General features: G+C 44.2%; 1 protein-coding gene across 11 annotated transcripts in view; it reads right to left on the reverse strand.

The window, feature by feature from the left end:
• The window catches only part of Phactr1 (phosphatase and actin regulator 1), a 482,351-nt gene that overhangs the window by 287,374 nt on the left and 182,139 nt on the right, over positions 1-12,838 (reverse strand). Inside the window, exon 1 of one of the 11 annotated variants that reach the window (XM_028867752.2) lies at positions 635-2,871. The exons of 9 other annotated variants lie outside the window; for them this stretch is intronic. The gene's annotated coding sequence lies outside the window, so the exon portion shown is untranslated. Of the gene's footprint in view, positions 1-173; positions 563-634; positions 2,872-12,838 lie in introns of those variants that run through there. One more of the 11 variants, XM_028867753.2, reaches the window with a different exon arrangement.

The following is a 12,838-nucleotide window of genomic DNA, read 5'->3' on the forward strand; positions in this document are numbered from 1 at the left end:
ATAAATCAGGGACATCCTAGCGACCGGACTCAAATATTTAAAAATGCAAACCAATTGGTGCTGGCAGTTCCCCAAAGGGAAAAATCCTAATCACGCAAAGTGTAAAGCCAATACAATATCGTACCCAAGAAACCCACAAAAACACCAAAATGATTCCAGACTCTAGCGCCTACCTTAAAGACCACCCAGACCTCTGGACTCACACAGGCATCCACACAGGGTCTGGTCTCTGATTCTTCAACAGCTGTGCTCTCTCAGAGTGAGCCACAGTCTCCCCCGGGGCTGGGCTCTGCAAACACACACACTACACACACAGCCTTGTGGTGCCAGGCAGCCCCTTCGTCCCCCTTCCGGGCGTTGCCAGAGCCTGGCTACTGACCAGCTTCCTCGTGGAGAAGTTGGGGGACTGATCCAAAGCACCGGGCAGAAGGTGGCCAGGCATCTTGGCGGCAGGGGGTCACTGTATCTCCCTTTCAAAGCTCTGATACCCTCCCGAGCCTCATTAGAATCCCAGATTAGCGGGCTGCAGAGAGATCACTTCTTCCTGGGCGGGACCACCTAGACCCTTCAGGACTGTGTGACACCCCCCCCTCCTATCCACCCCCCCTCCAGGTCGGACGCGGTCACCTCTTACCTTTACAGAGCCCGGGGTCTCCAAGGAGTACAGCTTCTCACTCGAATTGGGAGGCCACCGGTTTTGGAAGCAAGGGACATTTCGAAGTGAAAGAGAAAGTAGCCCGGGGATCCAACCCAGACCCTGGACCTGCACTTGACTGCCCCCAAGCTCTGTGAGTCTTGAGACTCAGCCCGCAGCTCCACTGGCTCAGCTTGGGAGGATCCCAAGGACTCAGCCATGGAGAAGTCTGGAACTCACAGTCACTGCCTGAGCTGCTGCTTTTTTTTTTTTTTTCTTCCTTTTTTGAGTATTTGTTGAGCTTTTAAATATGCAGTTTGTCTCCTTCTAAAGGGAATTAGCAATCCCATCACCCGACTCTCCTGGCTCCATTATGTAATTTAAACTGATCTGGGAGCAACACCCCCCCACCTTAAGTCCCCAGCCAGATCCCCAGGGAGCATCTATAACCCCAGAGTGGGAAGGCACTCAAAACACCAAACAAAGACAGTTAACGTTTCCAGAATTTTCGTTTGGGGACTACTGCTTTTCTGCAGTGTGCTCTTTTTTTTTTTTTTTTTTTTTTTTTCTTTGATTCCTGGGTACAGGACTCCTAAATGATGGCACTAGGCAAGCTTGGATTTCTCAGGATGTAACTGCAGTACCTTTCTTGAGAGTGGGTATTGGATGATTTCAGATGGTTGTCTGAACCCAGAGGTGAAAAGCCTCATAGCTTTATAACACAGAGATTATAAATCCTGTGGTGTTTACTCCTGCTACCACATTTCTAAGTTCTAGGAGTCAAAGAGTGACTTGAGGGGGTCTTTAGCCACCTCCCCTGAGTCTGATCCGCCTACACCCTTCCCCAGTCACCTCAAAGAACCATGATGGTCAAGTAAAAGCGATAGCTTGCTATGGAAAGGGAAACCTCCAGCTTCCACCCCCAACCACATCACAATCCCCAAGGCCAAATGGCATCTCTTGAAGCCACCACACTCCTGAGTGAAGGGAATGGGACTCATTTCATCTTGTTCCAATCTCCCCGATTTACATCTACCTTCTCTTGCCAAACGATGCCTGCTGAGGGGCCATTGAGAACTGGCTGTGAATGGACAGGCTCTTTGCAAAAATGAGGTTGAAATTACACAAACATAACATGACGACCAGATTTACAAAACCCTATCCCGTTGGTCTGTTTCACAAAATAACAAGATACTTTTTATGCATAGTGACTTCTGGTTCCTCCAGTCTCCAAGTTAACTGGGCTTTGCTGCAAGATCTGGGATGGACTTGAAAAGGATAATTACTGTCTTTGGGAATAGACACTAATTCAGTCTCTGTGTTTTCCTTTATCCTCTATCCACATCTTCCAGAGGAAACTGATCCCATGACCAACCTTAAAGACATTATCGGTAGATGGATGGTATGCCTTTAGAGTCACCTTTGAGATGCCTTCATAACTACCTATATACCTCTCTGAAGTGAGCTGGAGGGATCACTATTACCTTTACTAGAGTCGGAGAAGCCAGTGACACAGGCAGGAATTAGCAGTCAGGTCTCTTTCCTGCTCTGGCTTGCAAAGCCCCAGATATGTGTGAGGAAAATCTGAGGGGAATGATTGGCATTTGTTTATGTCTCACCCTGCAGGTGTAGTAAATACCATATAACCTGTTGTGACAGTTGCTGCAGTAACTACATTTTTAGTTGAGATAAGGACACATTGGGAGATATTAGAAAATACCAGGTAAACTGGACCTTCATAATGGGTAAGGAACAATAATGGAAAACATACACTGATTGTCTGAATAACTTGAATCTCATAGATCAACACTTACCAATAGAAATATAATAGGAACCATATACATAACCTAGTGAAATTATTTTAGAATACATTCAAAGTATCATTTTCACATGTAATTAATATAAACATTAATAGACTATTATGCATTTTTTCCCTATTTCAGACTTCTAATTTGTATTTTACACTTAGATCACACCTCAATAGTCACATATAATGGTTCAAACCCTCAGTAGTCATATACAATGGTTACCACATTAGATGGCCTAGCGCTAGATTATATTTAGCCATCGTGGGGTTAGAATTCCAAAGGGTAACAGATTTAATTGCGTTGCCTAAAACTTAGAGAAGAAGAATTTGTGGGCCAGCAAGATGACTCAGTGGATAAAGGTGCTTGCTGTCAGCCTGATGGGGTGGAATCTCTGGGACCCATATGATGAAAGCAGAGAAATGACTCTCCCAAGCTGTCCCCTAATCATACATGTGCCCTGGCATGGGCACCGGCATCATAAATGTAACAAGAAAAATAAATAATTAGAAAAGGACCTGGTGCTCACTTGGTTCTAGCACTGTGGAGTCCCTCAAATAGCACCTTCCTAAGTAGAACAGGAAAATATCTCATAAATTTGAAATTGAGATAATACCAAAGATTTAGTTCCTTTCATGCTACCAGGGAAGCACAGAAAGTAAAACAAATAAATCTTGGGTTTTAGAAAGTTGATTCTTTGGGTTATCTGTCCTGTTCAAGTCAGCATCCCCAGTGTCACAGGTGACCCTATGTCCTATATACCTTTCTCTTCTCTGTCCATTTCCCAAAGCCCCTGAAATAAGCCATCCAATCTTACCAGATCCACTGGTCACTTTTCTAAGCCACAGGGTCTTGGCTTTAACCCAAGCCATCCTGAGAACCCATACCTGGTCTTCAGGCCTCTGCCTCCTGCCCTTCAGATACATTTCCCACACTGCCTTCACTATGCATAAGTATCAAATTCAGGCATTATATCATATAATTCCTCAATGTAAAGACTTCAGTAGAAAACAATTCCCTCTGGATAAAATCCCTACTGCCTGGTGTGATACACCAGACATTTATAAACTGGCTTTAGTAACTTTTCCTCCTTACCTCCTTCCTTCAATTCCTTGATTCTGTTTTGTCTGTGTCTTTTACTGTGACAAGAACCCCATGACTCTGTGCTTTTGTTTAAAGTCAGATTTCTCTGCCTGGAATATCCATCCTTCCAATGCCAACTCCTGACCAAATATCACACTCTTCTAATGGTTGCTCATCTACTGACTGTAGCTCTTGACTCTTAAAATCCTCCCATATATGTCGCCACACCATTTTTAGAAATAGATACGGTATAGCCACACATAGTGATGCATGTAATTCCAGCACTCAGCTGGAGGACACAGGAGGATTACAGCTTGAGGCCAGTCTGTGTTACACAGTAGGACCCAGCCTAAAGAAAATAGGTGCACTAAAACACTTGTCTCAATCCAGCATCATCTAATCTAATATGATAATGACCTCTTCTGGTCTAGGAACCATGTACCATTTGTCTTTGAATTCACGTTGGAACACAAGATTATCTTCATGAGCAACATGACTAATAAATGCCTGAGGGATTAAAAAATAAAATATTAAACATTAAAATATAAAATACCCATTTCTTCTGCCAATTGCTTGATACATCACCACAACCATGGCCACTATGCTCACTATCACATATCAACGCTTCCAGCACTTAGTGTCAGACACTGTCTTAGGCATTTTGAACACTGCACTTAATTCCAGCAGCAAGAAATCAATACTGTGGTGACTTGCCTCCAACTTCTAATAGATAAGGCATCTTGAATTCAGTTCTTTTCTTTGAACAAGCATATTAGGGTCATTCTTATGAACACTGCTTGGTATAAATTGGTGAAATGTGACAGCTCCAACATATATAGAATGGCATCCTCACGTGCTAACTCATTTATAAACAGGTCAATATGTGCAGGTTCTATATTTTCAATGTTTCTAGCTTATGCTTTAAGGCCTCAGGTGCTTAGACAGCTGGAGCAAAGAAAGAAGACACACCCTGATAGTGTTTTGTATGGAGTAAGTACTTGGTAGTCTGTGACATTCTGGCACGGCTCTTAGTTTCATTGCTCAGTGTGTTTTGTTTGTTTGTTTTCATTTTTCTTTATTCTGGCTTTCCAACAGTTTCTTTATACTCTAGTCCAGTGGTTCTCAACCTTCCTAATGCTACAACCCTTTAATACAGTTCCTCATGTTGTGGTTACCTCCAGCCCTATAATTATTTTTATTACTACTTTGTAACTGTGATTTTGCCACTGTTAAGAATGGTAATGTAAATACCTTGTGGACATAGAGGTTTGCTGAAGGTGTCAGGACCCACGGGTTGAGAACCATCGCTCTAGTCCTATTGATCCTGTAACCAGGAGAAAGAGTGATCCCATATGTACAGAGGATTCTCATTCATTGTGGTCATGATGCAGCGATGGAAGCCCATTGAACATGTAGCACCAAGTGTGACCCCTAGTATAAGCTATGAACAAGGGTGTGACAGTGACAGGCAATCTGTTATAACGGATGGAACGTTCAAATGCTGACTATGGGGAAGGCTGTGTGGTGCAGATAGGGAAAAATCGCCACACCTTCCTCCCAGTTTTGTTGTGGACCCAAAATTGTTTTTAAAAATCTATTTTAAAATTAGGGACCTTAAGATGTCGTATCCCCAGGAGCCTGGCACTTTACTCCCTGGGCTCTGATACATCCTCCAGGTTGATTCCCTTCTACATGGCTGTTACTCGAGTATTTACTGTTTTCTACACTTTGTTTCCACAAATGGAACTAAGCCATATGAATGGCAGTGCATGGCTGCAGGCTTAACAAATTCTTCTCCAAGTGAAATAAGTAGAAAATAGGCTTGTGTCCCAGAGTAAACACGTGTCTTGACCTACATAGGCAGTACAGCAGACTTGATACCAACACAGGAAGGTGTCAATGGGGTTTCTGGGGGACGCTGGAGTCTGGGACAGGCTCAGACTTGGACACATGGCTCAGTGAGGGGGTGAAGACACAGTAGATTCTTGGCGGCGGGAGGGGGGGTGTCTGTGAGCTCTTGGTAGGATAATTGACTGCTGTGTCACTGCGAGGAAATCGTTTTTTCTTAAGCTTTTTCTAAGCTCTTAGATCACCCTGAAGCGTCGGGGATGGAGTCAGGGAGTCTGTGGGTCTGTGGGGTGGCAGAGGGTACTAGCTTTTCTTCCCCTCTGTCCTCCCATCTTCCTTCTCCTCTTCTCCCTGCAGGCACCTATGCAGGTGGGAAGCTGGCTGCTGCCCACCGTCTCTTTTCCTCCCTTCCTTCTTTTATTTCTCCCTGCTGACGTCCTTTTCCTCCTCTCTCTGCCCATCCTTTTCTTTTCTCCTACATTCTTCCCATTTATTATGTTTAATGCTAGTCAGTTTTGAGCCTCGCTGTTCTTGCCCAACTCTATAAGATGCTCTGCATGGAGATCTTCTTGCCAAAGCCATATTAGGCTTACTGGGCTTCTAAACACGTAGATTAGTTTCTTTTTGCTTCGTTGTGGAAAGTCCGCAATTTTATAAACAACAACGGTACGAGACCAAAGGACTCTTGTTTGGAGCAAAGGGGGCTGCTTCTTAAGGCTTCCCAGAATGAAGGCAGAGCCTGACAGGAACGTGATCTGAGGGCTCCAGAATAATCCATAACACAGTAGTTATTACCTCGCTCCCTGCCAAGTCGGTGCCACTGCCAATCTCAGAAGCCATTTGTCACACACTTTCAGTCATCTCAGCACAATGCAAGTGACAGCTTCACTCGCGGTGAGCAACAGGAAAAGGCAGTTTCCCACAGGGTGAGGCTGTTTTTGTTGCTCCCTTTAATTCTCTCCAAAGCACTGTGTGGGATTGATGTCATGACATGGGTCCAAATAGGACTGAGACGAGAGTAAGAGGCTAGAGGGATGTGAGTAGAGTCAGAAATGGCTACCGGAGCAGCATCGAGAGACCTGGGATTGGGCTTGAGCCATCCCACCTCATCATGCAGGTTATTTAGTCCAATTGTAGTGAACCAAAGAGAAAATCTGGCCCTGATGTTTGCAAAGCATCAATAGGGCATGGGACACAGCAGGTGCTGACTGCCCTCAGCCAGCATGGTTCTGAGCCCCTTTTTTGTTGTTTCTGAAATGCAGACAAGACCCCTTCTGTAGAGTGATTTGGTGGAAGGTGAATGAGGTCCCCAGTAAATGGTAAATGTCACAAGAGGGTCTTCCAGCAAATTTTCATGTTGTAGATTGTTTTCTAAAGGTGGACATGAGAGGCCATGTCTGCCATGGCCCATGTAAGCTGGATGTTTCCCCATCAAGTGGCAGAATCTGATTCTTCACCCTTTGAATGCAAATATGCTTGGAACTTCCTTGGCATCGTTTCAATTAGTTAATTCTGGGGACTGAGGAGGCTCCACTATAAAAGGCAATGTCATGAAAACTGACTCACCCTCTCCCGGGAGCCATCAATTGACCATAGCTCCTCAGTTAGAAGTGGGGATTTGGGAACCCCTTTATTCTCTATAAAGGATGTTGATAAGCTTGGCCTATGCGGGCAGTCACAACTACTGTGAGTTCATGAGTGTGGCGGTCCTGTTATGTCCAGTGACATTGTTGTCTCCAGTCCCCACCCCCCCATGTCTGGCTCTCACAATCATTTTATCCCCTCTTCAGCCATGGTCCTTGAGCCTTGAAATGTGTGTGTGTGTGTGTGTGTGTGTGTGTGTGTGTGTGTGTGTGAGAGAGAGAGAGAGAGAGAGAGAGAGAGAGAGAGAGAGAGAGAGAAGTCTCACTTGTGTTGAGCACACCACTGATACTTATTCCCTGTGCTTGAAGAGGATGGCTCTTTGTAGGTTGACTACACTCCAGCAGACGGCCCCATACCCGGAGTTTATTAGCAGCACAAGTAGAGTGGATGGGATATAATAAAGAAGAGAAGACATGAGGTTTAGAGGGTAGGAAGGTGGGGCTGGACCTCGGGGAAGTTGAGGAGGGAATGAGGGAGAATGTGGTTAAAGATGTATTAGATGAAATTCTCAAGAATAATATATATGTGAAAAACACAAACAAAAGCAATGTAACTTCGTGGTGGGAATAAAGCCCACATGCCTTGTACATACTAAGCATGTGCTCTATCATTGAGCTGGAACATAACAGGTAAGCAGGCAGCTTCATCTAGCACGCAGGCAGTTGACTGGGTTGAGGCTGCCGTAATGAGAGGAAGCCCATCCTACCTGTGTGGAGAGAGTTTCCATATGTTCCATCCTTACTGCTCAACGGTTGCTGCCTGAGCTACAACCCCGTGACACATGGAAACTAGAACCACTCGGCCAGGTCCTTCCCAACGCCTGACTCCCAACACTGTGGCGGATAATGAAATTATTATTGCTGTAAGCGGCTCCCTACTGACGCGACTGTTGTGTAGTGAAGAGAACAGGGCCACCTCAGTGGTCATTTGCTAAAAGCCCTGAGCAACCTGAGATGGGAGTATTAGGTGAGACACGGCAATGGCACATGGGACTCAGCTTCTTCGTGGCTCATTCAGGCACGTGGAAGGAGCTGCCACACTCTAGATGGCAATGCCTCGCTTACCTTATGTGTCTTATCTGACCCACAACCCCAATCACAAGCTCTCTCTCTTTCTTTGTCTCTCTCTCTGTTTCTGTCTCTGTTTGTCTCTGTCTCTGACTCTGTCTCTCTGTCTCTGTCTGTCTGTCTGTCTGTCTGTCTGTCTCTCTCTCTCTCTCTCTCTCTCTCTTTGTATGTGTGTGTATGTTGTAAGAAAGTCTAATCACCAATCCAGCTTGATTAGTGTGGTTTTTGGGTCACAGAAGCCATCTGTCTTTACCCTAAATCTCAAACTACTGTCACTGTTTGAATGTGAACTGTTCCCCATGGGCTCATGTACTTGAGCATTTAGTCCCTAGCTTGTGATGGTGTGTTAGGGGATTTTGGAACCTTATGGAGGTGGGGTCTAGCTGGAGGAAGTGGCTTTCTGGGAGGTGGGCTTTAGAATTTTATAGCCCAGTCAACTTCCTGTTCTCTGTCTGCTTCCAGGTCTATTGAGATGTGAGCAGGTGGTGTCAGCATCATCTGCCTCAAACAGTGAGCCAGAACCAGCCCGCCTTCCCTTGTTCCTGTCGCTATTTTGTCGTAGAGGAAAATCACTACCACAGTTGTCAAACCTCTTAGGTTTAAAAAGAGTCCTTAAAAGTTGTATGGGGACGTATTAGCATATAAAATGCCTTTAAACTTGTCTTAAATAGTGGTGTCATAGTCGATATATCCAGACTTCTTCATGATTGCACCCCTTCTTCAACCCACTCGACCTTTTGGCTAGTTTGTGTCTCTGCTGTCTTTAAAGGAATTACCCATGGCTCACCTCCTCCAGGAAACAACCCCAGATAACCACAGTGCTTTGGGCCCTTTCCTTGGTCTCCCTTTGCACTGAGTACCTATGTTAGGAGAACAATGTCTAAACTGGAAGATACTGCCCCTGGGTTTCAAAGGCTTTGGAGTGATAAATGGTTTGTAGTTCCTGAGTGTTTCATTCTTTGGCTTAGGGTTTGGAAATGTGGATCAGGTTTTTGTATTTTTTTTAATCTTATCCTTATAATAATTCCTGATCCCTGAATTCAGAGCACTTCTCCAGTCTTCAAATAAATCTGTTCTCTTTTACTTCAGAATGTTCTGGGTCTTAGCAGGCCAATAAGGAAACAGGCAAAAACAGTTCTGAAACAAAATTTAACATAATATTAGTTAGGAATAGTCTAGTGTATCAGAGGGTGAGAACCACAGGCACACACTAAGGAAGTATAGACAATGAACCTAACCAAAATGGAAATATAATCTTCCCCATATGTACCTTGCTAGGGAAAGCAATAGAGTCCAGTGCTCAGGCCTTGGGATCATGTAGGACCGGCACTTACACCTTAGCTGTGTGGTCTCTGACAGGCTTACGTGCCTAAGAGGGAAGATAAATAACACCTGGGTTTTAGGATTATCACCAAGGTAAATGGATCATTAAATCAAACAGTAGCATCTTAACAATGAGAGAGAGAGAGAGAGAGAGAGAGAGAGAGAGAGAGAGGTGTTCTTGGATGCTGTTTATTTTAAAGAATGAAATAAATCTGAGCTGCATGGTCCAGCTCATCCACTTCCGGTCATTCTTTACTGTCTGAGTCATCATCTCAGACTGGCCAAATTGCTCTAGGGCAGGAAGTCCCTTCTCACTAAAGATAGAGAAACCAACCAGCTCTGAGATCTCTCAACCAGTCAGCTGAGCACCTCGATGGGGCAACAGAGGGCAATGTTAATGTTGGAAAAGATCGGGGCCATTGAAAACAGCACTTGTGTTCAATTGTTCACTCACAAATTTGAACGTGTACTCATTTATTCAGTCAGCCACTGGTTATTATCAACTTGCCATGTGTATGCAGCCCCTGGACATACAAACATGGATAAAATGGATATGGTTTCTGTTCTCATAGAGTGAGGTAACTCATGCCATCAAATAGCCCTGATAAAAAGGCATCCCTTATTTATTTATTTTAAAAGATTTATCTTGTTTTATGTATGTATGTATGTGTGTGTGTGTGAGTTGGTGTGTGTGTACGTATGTGTATGTGCTGATATACGTGTGTTTGTGTATGTGAATGTGTGTATGTATTGGTGTGTGTATGTATGTGTTGTTGTGTGAGTATCTGTATGTGTGCATATGTTTGTGTCTGTGAATGTGTGTGTATGTGTTGGTGGGTATATGTGTGTGTGTGTGTGTGTGTGTGTGTGTGTGTGTGTGTGTGTGTGTGCACATGTATGCAGGTGCCTATGGAGGCCAGAGAAAAGTTCATCTGCACAGTTGGAGCTGGAGTTCCAGGTAGTTGCGAGCTGGGGTTTGTGGGGGTGCTTTTTCCTTTCCCCTCCTCTGTTTGCTTACTTCTTGAGCACCGGCTGATGTCTGGAGCCCTCTCGAGGTCTCACTCTTCTGTAGGAGCTTCTGACCTTCGAAGGTTTCTGTCTGGTTTCCCTTCTACACCAGGTGCCATGTCTCTGCTCTGCACTCTTAGCCTCTCACCAGAAACATCACATCGACCTTTCTGACTTTCCGTTTGCAGAATGCTCGTCTTTATTTTGCGTACCGCCACCAGAATTGTCTCTCTAAAACAGGGTTTGTGTGTGTGGCATCCTCTCCACGGCTTGTGCTCCTTCCGTGCAGCCCTGTTTACGTCATTCAGCACAGCACTGAGCTCTTCCTGATCGCACACTCCATCCCTGCTCATCTCTCACTGCATCTTTGTTTAGCGCCAATTTTTCTGCTAGTAAAGCCTATTTAGCATTTTATACAATTTTAATCCATCCCTCCCATCTATCTTCTCATCAGTCAAGACATTTCTCTTATTTGTTTCCCTTTGTGGTTTCATCCAGTGCATGCTCCTTAGAAAGCTGGTCTTACAGAATTCTCTGTTGAAGAATGGAATCTCTGGTCAATGGTTCTGGGGAATGCCATTGAGCATACCAGCTTTCCATCTTGCCTTGGAGATTTCACACACTTTAGCAGTTCACATGCTTTGAGAAGTCCTACAACAAAAGAGCTAACACTGCCTCGCCCAATGTTTCCTAAACACCGGAACCCCCTTTTCTTGGAATCCCAGAATCTAATGACTATATTAGGAAATATTAATCTGTTGGAATCTTCTTCATTTGTTCTTCAAATGTTCAGTGTTCATTGGACTGACAAATATTTACGTAGCCCCGAGACTGAACCAAGAGAAACACAGTCATTACTATGACAGAATCTAGTTTCGACCGAACAGCAGACAAGGTGACAAGCAGGAGTGACACAGTGCTAAGAGACTGATGAGTGGGGCAGTGGCCGGGTGGGCTTCCTGGAGGAAGTGGCTTCTTCTAGAGATCTGAGGAGTGATGGGAATTACTAGCTGGAAATCAAGGTTAGAAAGGGAAAGAGACATGAGCAGCAGGCACTGCTTGTAGTAAGGTACTGAGAACAGACAGAGCACGAGCGTGTCCTAGGAACATTGAAAGAAAGAAGTCCTGTGCTGTGGGTGGCAGACCTCTTCCCTTAGAGATTCAGGCAGGTGCATTTCAAATGTTCTGAGAAGTCCCGCTTCAGATAAGTTGAGTGAGATTTTCTGGAATGTTGTCTTCCTCATCTCTCTTGTCTCTACTCTCGACTTTTCTCTCCTTCCCTCTTTCACCTAGCTCGCAAAGTGGATGTACAATAAACCTTTGGACACTGTTGTAATCTGACCAGACACAGTATTTCAGGGGGACGACTGGTCTTTTCAAGCACAGAACCACATACTCCCATTTCAAGCTTTCCTGACAGAGTAAGTTTATTTTTAAAGAGGTTTACCATTCAAGATGCCTATGTTGTAGACATTGTTTTAATTTTCTTTTCATTCATTTTTGAATGAATGAATTAAAAAAATACAGATATGTGATCATGAATGGAGAGGATTTTTTTAAAAGGTAACCAGGTTGTTATTTAATGCTCCTTAACATATTTTCCATTCTTAGGCATATTTTTGTCAAGTAGTAAATAGGGAAATAGAGACCTGCAAATTGAGCTAGAGGCTTAGAATTGAGTGTCCCCAGGAGCCCAAGAGCTGGGCTCAGGGTCTCTCTCTGCAGACACTGGGCTGGGTTTCCTGTCCTCTTGGTTCCCTTCCTTCTCAGACACTGTGTTTGGAGCCCTTCCCTTCCATGGCTGCTGTCTGGTAATTGAAGAGTTATCTCTCTGTCATCAGTAGAACAGAGGGTGACACCTCTTAATTAATGAAGGGAAGTGGTGCAGTGTGGTGAGAACATTGCAATTGTTCCAATTAATCCCACACGGAGCTGGGAAAAGTTAAGAATCCATATAACAACCTGGGAGCTAAATATGAGAAACTTTTATCCTTTATCAATTGGTTTTTTGTGTGTGTGTGTGTGTGTGTGTGTGTGTGTGTGTGTGTGTGTGTGTGTGCATGTCTTCAGCAAAGGTGAGAAAACTCAACAGTGAGACACAGAGAAGGGTCTCCTCAGAGTCACAGCAGCATAATTCTTAACTATGACCTCAACTAGAAGAGAGAGTCACCTGGACTACTCAGACCATATCAATTCCCAGATGTTTTGCAGCCTCTGCAAATCTTCACATCCTGACAGCCGTTGAACCACTGGTGGAACGGTTATTTTCTTGGATATACTAATTGTCACCAATGCAAAGTCACCTTCACATTCATACATAAGTGAAAATGCACTGCACATTATAATTTCATTATTGGTGCATTTCAATTCTTTCACAATGAATATCTTATAGATCCATGAACCCCTAATGATGCCACACTGAAGAT

Source organism: Peromyscus leucopus, chromosome 5 (genome assembly GCF_004664715.2).
Source record: "Peromyscus leucopus breed LL Stock chromosome 5, UCI_PerLeu_2.1, whole genome shotgun sequence".
In the NCBI taxonomy this organism is placed as follows: domain Eukaryota; kingdom Metazoa; phylum Chordata; class Mammalia; order Rodentia; family Cricetidae; genus Peromyscus; species Peromyscus leucopus.